The following is an 8,081-nucleotide window of genomic DNA, read 5'->3' as shown; positions in this document are numbered from 1 at the left end:
AACACAGGTCAGTTCAGCACTGAGTAGTTCCCCAGACAACAATCGGAGAGTGTTCTTCAGAGAAGCTGTGGAGGCTGTGGATTGATGCTCCAACCTCTGAAAGAGCCCATGAGAGTAGTATAGTGACAGTCTGATTTTTAGCAGATATATTTTTGCCTGACAAAGTTCATATGAGGTAGAGTTACAGGTTTGAAAGTTTTAAAACTATTTACTTTGTGGCACAATCTATTAAATACAAAAATTCCAAAATTTTTGAATGAATTTGGGAAAGAGGAAAAGTTAAAGAAACAAGCCACATTCTCTATTAAGTTCTGGTTAGAGGTCACTGTTCTTTAAGTTTTCACTAATTCTGTGCCTAATATGACACTGGCTTATCTTTTAATCTACAAGGTACGCATGTTTTCCTCTTTGCAGATAAGGAAACTGAGCCTCACACCCTAAGCCTGACTGAGGCCAAAGCACCTCTGTGACCTTCGCTGCCTTGTAATTTCATAAAATGTCAACAAGAACCCTCTGAAGGAGGGTCCTCTCCTCAACCCCTGGCTAGGGAACCTGAGTCTCAGAGAGCTTAGTGCCCTCTCCTGCCATATGCCATTGGCAGAGCCCACAGTGGAACCCATGTCTTTCTGACTCCAAAGACCTTACTCCTTCCCTTGAGAATACTGTTATGAGCTTTGTTTCTGACCATAACAGGAATTCACATTTAGTTTAGACAGTGCAGAAAATAGATCCAAGGATAAAGAGGAAAATATAAATAACCAGCAAACTCTACAACTCACTGACAGTTGACTTTTGGGGCTCCTTTCTGTGACAAACACTACTTAAAATCTAATTTCAATTTGCTGTGATGATTTGTGGCAACTCTATGTTTTCATTGCTATAGTACTAAATCATATTACATGTAAATTGCTTTTAATATAAAAGGAAGCTATATATCATTTATCTTTGAAAATGAACTAACTATTGCAAGAATATCACTGGCAAAACCTGGCAGACACATTCAAGGAACATGGTTCCTTATTTCTTAAAGAGCTTCATTTTAAAGCAAATTACAATTAAAGTCTGTATAACAGCATGTTTACTTATAGGCAATGCAAATTTCAGGGTATATTAATTGAAGCCAAAATTAAGTTACCTCCATACATATTCATAGGAATCTTGAAAGAAGGCCTTAAATGAGCCTAAATTGTTGAGCTATGAAGACCCAGTTTAAATACAATCCATTACTTTCTCCAAACAAATGTGGCCAAATATGTAATAATCCCTGTTCCCCCATGGAGACATTCCATTTTTAAGAGGTAGGAAAAATGCAGAGGTGAATGGATGTGTGCAATGGAAAGGAAATTGATGTTCTACTGACAAAAGTATGATGTACTCATACTTTAGTATACTGAGTGCCATGTTAAGCATGAGAAGAAAAAGGCTGAAAACTTGATTTATGACAAGCTGTCCCCTGTAGAAACCCCAAGTGTATGTTATAGTGAACTGCATGAGAATAAATAATCACATCTCACTTATCCACACCCATCCTGAGCCTTAGCTGGCTACTGCAATCTAGGATCCGCCTCTTCTCTCACTTCCTTACACACAAAAAACCACACTCCTCCCCCAGGATGAGCTGAGTCCCGACCCGTGTGCTGGCCTCATCTGTAAAAGAGGATAGTGCCAAATCTCAATGGTTAAGAGCCTGCACAGGGAAGTAAGGCATATCTGGGTTTGAGCCCTGGTTCCATTACCTCCTAGCACAGTGGTGCCCAAGTTTGCTCACCATGCTTTCAACTCAGATGAGTAAAACTCTGTAGGATCTTTATCTCTGTATAAATGGCTCTTCATTCCTAATGCCCTCATAGTGAGCCCCCTATGGGTCTCCATGGGGTGCATTCTTCATTACTGCAATGAGGAAAAAGTCCAACTTTATTTCATTAAAGATGTCTTCCTGGTGGTCTTTTGGCTGGAGAACACAGACAGTAAGATGGTCCTGAAGTGGCTGGACACCCTGGGATAGCAATATAGTTTCTCAGCCCTATCACCTCTTATTTACACAGTAGCTGGTCTCCATCCTGATAAAAGATCTGCAAGGCACAAAGTCCATAGTAGATACCTGTACTAAGGTGTGGGTAGATTGTGATATGGTGTGAAGTGTGAGGTGGGAAGACTTTGTATGAAAGGCAGCAAACAGGAGTCCGGACCAGGAGGGTCCAGTGGCAGCTGCTCTGTTCATTTCTCTGGGCCCTGGCACACTTTGTGTAGGGATAGGGTACCAAGGAGGCTGGAACTGTAGAATTCATGTGGGATTAGCTCCATGAAAAGGCATTTCCTGTATATGTCTTCTCTTCTTTCCATCAAGTACAAAGGCATCAAGCTCATGGACTTCCAATGAGGTGCACTTCTTACAGAGGCTGTTGGTGAGGGATGGGAGATGGGCTCTTCCTTGCCTCACATCAGGACCCAGAACCTCTGTAGGGAAGGAGCACCAAAGTGACTGCAGGAACTCCAGTGGGAGTGGCCTGATGATTCCCTTTTCCATCCCTCATCTCCAACTAAGTTATGTGCCTTCCCTCAGTATACCTCCAGCTCCTGTGTGCTACTCTCTGCTCCCAATACTTTGTCCCAGAACTTGTCTCTGAACTGATCAGATACCCCTGGAATCTCTGCCTTGTTCCCCACCTCACCCACTAGTTCATAACTGCAGCTTATCTTACTAATATGGGTTCCATTGATCCCACATAGCTCCTCATAACCTTTAGTGTCATCATGTCTTTAATGATCACACAATTCCCATCTACTCATGGCCCCTTGTGATCCTAACACTCTGTAACCCTTGTACTAAAGAAACCAATGATTGGATGTGAACATGTCACCCAATCAGTGGCCATATCCAGTGTCAGAAAAGTCAGACCTAGATCATGCAAGAACAGACATTGTCTCATATTGCTACAAAATAAAAGAAAGCAGAGAAAAATGATGTCTGAATGCTCTTAGCACCCTAACCTGCACAAAAAAGGTAATGAAATAATGGTAGGAAGAGTGACTTCTACCCAAGTACATTGTAGGTCAGACCAGGCTTTGATCTCACTCAGATTTTCTGAAAGCTCATTTAGCACCACAAAAAAAGCAAAAAGTATTAGTTCTGCAACCAGTCTTAAACCTGGACTACCTTAGATCCCTTGAATGCTCAGTTATCTCTGAGTGCTGTCTGTTTACCTGGAGCCCCCACTTTTCATTTCAGTCAGAATGGACTCTCGGTCCCCTCCCTCCCGTCCAGCCCCCATAAGTCCTAGCCATCATCCCAGACCCAGCTCTTTTTGAGGAGACTCTGATGACTCCAGTGATCCCTTCCTCCTCTTAATATATTAATGAAGAACTACAGAGGTGACCAAAACTTCTACAAGGCCCTGAACCATGTGAAACCATTACTGAGACCTCTGCATACCCTAGGTCACTGGAGGTGTAAAGAGTGACACATAGTCAATGAACACCTGTGTGTTAGCATACCTCCCTTCAGACCTAGTGACCTCTTTCTGGAGTTGTAAGAATTTTCAAGACCCTCAGGCTGTGTGTATGCTTGATATGAGTCTAGAGGGCTCTAACAAAGGCCAAAAAAAACCCACAATTATTCAATAGAAAGGGGTGAAGACTACCCCCCCCCCATTCTGAGTCTTTTACACTGCGTATCAGAGATGGCACTGAAATTCTAACATAATATAGATGAGTACAGGTGTTCCCTTCTTCATATATTCCCAAATACTCACTAAAATATAGTATTGTTACTGAGGCTGAGAAACAACATCTTTGTTAATTATTGGAGTTGTTGATATGGGAAGACAGCAAACATTGGTGTCGTGAATGATGCGTCAATACCATGTTGGGATCTTTACAAAGGTTTCTTCTTGAACTCCTCAAAATGCTTCCTTGAGGTAGGGGTCAGAATTTCCTTTTACACATCAGGAAGGCAAGGCTTATGGAAGTTAAGCAGATTCCTCAGACTCATTCAGCTACTAAGAGACAGAGTCATTATCATATCCCCTGTTTGCCTGTCTAGGGCCCATGTTTGGAACCAGAAACTCATCTTCCTCTTTAGATGCATGATTTGGGCAAGGGGAACTGAAAAGTGCCACTGGTAGGTGTATAGCAACTAGGGCAATACCTAGTGAGTATCTAATAAAGCTGAAAGTGACCCTACATAAGGATTCAGCATTTGTGTTCTTGGTACAACAACCTGCAAAATAGCTGACATTTGAGCACAGGGAAACAAATAATGAGACTATTTTTTGCCACATTATTTGTGATAATATCTGTAGGGGGAAAATGTCCATTAATAGGACATTGAAAAATACATTGTGGCATATTCATACCTTGGAATCACACATACTGGTGAAGCACAGAGGGAGAAAAACTACAGGAACCAGCACATAGAGTATCTCAAAAACATAAGGTGAGGTGACAATAGCAAGAGAGATAAGGACATCTATATTGTCAGATCTGTTCTGCTTAGGGATGGTAATGAAAGTATAAAGGAAAGCATGGGAATCAAGAAAACCAATTTCAACAGTGTTTATCTCTGGAAATGGGAAAGTACAATCAGAGAAAAGCATATAATGGGCTTCCAATGTAATTACAGCTATGAATTTCCCTCTTAAATTACTTTAGCTGCATTGCATATTTTTTGATATGTTGTGGTTTTGCTGTCATTCGTCTCAGAGTACACATGGAACATTCTTCAGAACAGATCATATGTTAGGCCACAGTAGCTTTTAAAAAGATCAAAAGCATAGAAAGTGTCTTATCTGACCACAATGGCATGAAACTAGAAATCAATAACATAATGAAAACTAAAAAATTCACAAATATGAAGATTAAACAATGAACTCTTAAACAGCTAATAGTCAAAGAAGGAATTACAAGATAAACTAAAAAAATTGAAACAAATGAAAATAAAAATAATATGCTACAGCTTATGGGATGAAATGAAAACAATGTCCAGAGACAAATTTATAGCTATAAATGCTTACACTTAAAAAAGAAAAAGATTTCAAATCAGTAACCTACATTTACACCTTAAGGAACTAGAAAAAGAAGGGCAAACTAAATTCAAGCCTAGCAGATGAAAGAAATAGCAAATATTAGAGCAGAGATAAGTCAATAGACACGACAAAACCAAAAATTGGTTCTTTGAAAAGATAAAAAGATGAACAAACCTTTAATTAGAAGGACAAAACAGAGAAGCTTAAAATAACTGAAGTCACTAATGAAAGTTAGGTCATTACTACTGACCCTACAGAAATAAAGAAGTATTATAAGGGAATACTATGAACAATGATATGCCAACAAATTGTATAACCTGGGCGAAATGGACAAATTCTTAGAAAAATACAAATGAATGCAACTTATTCAACAAGAAAAGAAAATCTCAACAAAACTATAACAAGTAAAGAAATTGAATCAGTGATCAAAAACCTCCTGACAAAGAAAAGCCCAGGACCAGATGGCTTCATTGATGATTATGTCCAAACATTTAAATAAGAATCAACATTAATCTTTCTCTAACTCTTCCAAAAAACAGAAGAGGAGAGAATACTCACTAACTCATTCTCTGGAGCTATGTTCCTCTGACCCTGCAAGAAAAATATAAACCAATATCCTTTATAAATATAGATGCAAACATCTTGAATGAAACACTGGTAAACTGAATTCAAGAGTATGGTAAAAGGGGGAGGGTATAGCTCAGTGGTAGAGTGCATGCCTACGATGCACGAGGTCCTGGGTTCAATCCCCAGTGCCTCCATCAAAAAATAAATAAACCCAATTACCCCCCCCAAACAAGAGTATGGTAAAAGGATTATAAACCATGACCAAGTAGGATCTATTCCATGAATGCAAGGGTTATTTAACATAAGAAAATCAATAAATGTACTGTTCCACTTTTATAGAAAAAAAGGATAAATGGATGATCATCTCAATTGATGCAGAAAAAGCATCTGACAAAATGGAACACTCTTTCAAGATAAAAGCACTCAGAAAACTAGGAATAGAAGAGCACTTCCCCAACATGATAAAGGGCATTTCTAAAATCAGTAACAAGATAAGGATGTTGGCTTTCACCACTGCTATGCAACATAATGCTGAAAGTTCTAGTAAGACCAATTAGGCAAGAAAAGAAATAAAAGACATGAAAATTGGAAAGGAAGAATTAAAACTATTTCTACTAACAGGTTACATGGTCCTATATGCAGAAAACCCCAAAGAATCCACAAAAGACTACTATAGCAAATAAACTAATTCAACAAAGTTTCAGAGTACAAGATCATCACAGAAAAATCAGTTATGTTTCTGTACACTAACAATGGACAATTGAAAAGGAAATTAAGAAAACAATTTGATTTACAATAGCATCCAAAATAATAATGTACCTAGAAATGAATTTAACTAAGGAGGTGAAAGACATGTGCAATGAAAACTACAAAATGTTGCTGTAAAAATTAAAGAAGATCTGAATAAATGGAAAGACATCCTTTCTGTGTTCATAGTTTAAAAACTTAATATTGTTAAGATAGCAATACTACTCAAAATAGCCTATAGATTCAACAAAACACCAAGAGATATAAAAACACAAATCCACACAAACATTTGTACATGAATGTTCATAGCAGCATTATTCATAATAGGCAAAGAGCAGAAAAATCCCAAATGTCCATCAGCTGATAAATGGATTTAAAAAATGTGGTATATTCATTCAATGGTATATTATTTGGCAATAAAGAAAGAATGAAGTAAAATGGGGGAATCTCAAATTAATTACGTTTAGTGAAAGAAGCCAGACGCCTCCTGCCCCTCAAAAAGAATATTTACTATACTATTCCATTTATTTGAAATTCTGGAAAATATTAAACTATAGAAACAAGAATCAGATCAGAGGTTGCCTAGGACATGACTGGTGGGAGACGGGAGGAGATTGATTATAAATGGGTAAAACTGAACTTTACCAAATGATGCAAATGTTTATATCTCTATCACAGGGGAGAACACCAACCAATGCATTTGTCAAACTTATAGAGCCAAACATCTAAAAAGAGTCAGAATGACTATACCTCAATAACTTGAGTTGAAAAATAAATAGACCACATTTAAGACCAGCGCTGAGTTGATACAGCTCTTAAGAGAAGAATACTTGTCAGAAACTACAGGAAACATTTAAAAACAACTAAGAAAGCATTTGTTATCATTTGGTTATCTTCCTTCCCCTCTGTGCAATCTTTCTGGTTTTAAAATAAAATGAGAAAACTGTAAAATAAACAAGCAAACAAAAAAACTTAGTGATAATGACTAAAACAATAAGTTAATATATAATTTCCTGAGAACTAGAATTAGACTAAGGAGTTAAAAGGGGAAAAAAACCTGAAAGAATCCAAAAGATTCCAGGAAAGTAGAAAAATAGGAGCATAGAAAAGGCAGGAAAATAGAAAGGATAAAATGAAAAGGTATAAATAAGCCAAACATATAAGAAATCATACTAAATATAAGTAAACTAACCCAGCCATTTTAAAAAAGACAATATCTGATTGATCTTTAAGTCCAGTTATATGCAATTTGCAAAAAAACACACCTAAAATATAAAGGAGAATATAATTCCATCTATACGGAGTTAACAAGATTTACAACTGAAATATAACAGCATAAAAATGTTGAAAGTAAGAGGACAGAAAAAGATATGCCAGACAAACACTGAAAAAAAGAAACCTGATGTAACTATATTATTGTCAGAAAAAAATAGCCTTTAAGGCAAAAAGGACTATTAAGGATAATCAGGGTCAGTACTGAATGATGAAAGATATAATTCTCCTGGAAGGTATCACAGTTATAATGCTTTTATGCCTCCTAATAACACAGCTTCAAACTCTACAAAGCAAAAATTGACAAATTACAAAGATAAATTGACAAATCTACCATTATAGTGAGAGTTCTTAACATTCCTCTCAGTAACTGATAGATCAAGAAGGCAAAAAACAGTGAAGATATAAAAAATTTGAAAAATACAGTGAACAAGCTTGATCCAATGGGCTTAGGCTTCTACACCAACAATT

General features: G+C 37.3%; 1 non-coding gene across 1 annotated transcript; it reads left to right on the top strand.

Annotated features, from left to right (window-relative positions):
• Positions 1 to 5,712: 5,712 nt before the first annotated feature.
• Positions 5,713 to 5,785, top strand: TRNAR-ACG (transfer RNA arginine (anticodon ACG)). The gene has a single exon. It is a non-coding gene; the product is annotated as a tRNA-Arg (tRNA).
• The last annotated feature ends 2,296 nt before the right edge of the window (positions 5,786 to 8,081 follow it).

The sequence above is a fragment of the Vicugna pacos genome, chromosome X, assembly GCF_048564905.1.
Source record: "Vicugna pacos chromosome X, VicPac4, whole genome shotgun sequence".
Lineage (NCBI taxonomy): Eukaryota > Metazoa > Chordata > Mammalia > Artiodactyla > Camelidae > Vicugna > Vicugna pacos.
Note: the sequence above shows the minus strand (reverse complement) of the source record. Positions and strands in the feature narration are given on the sequence as shown.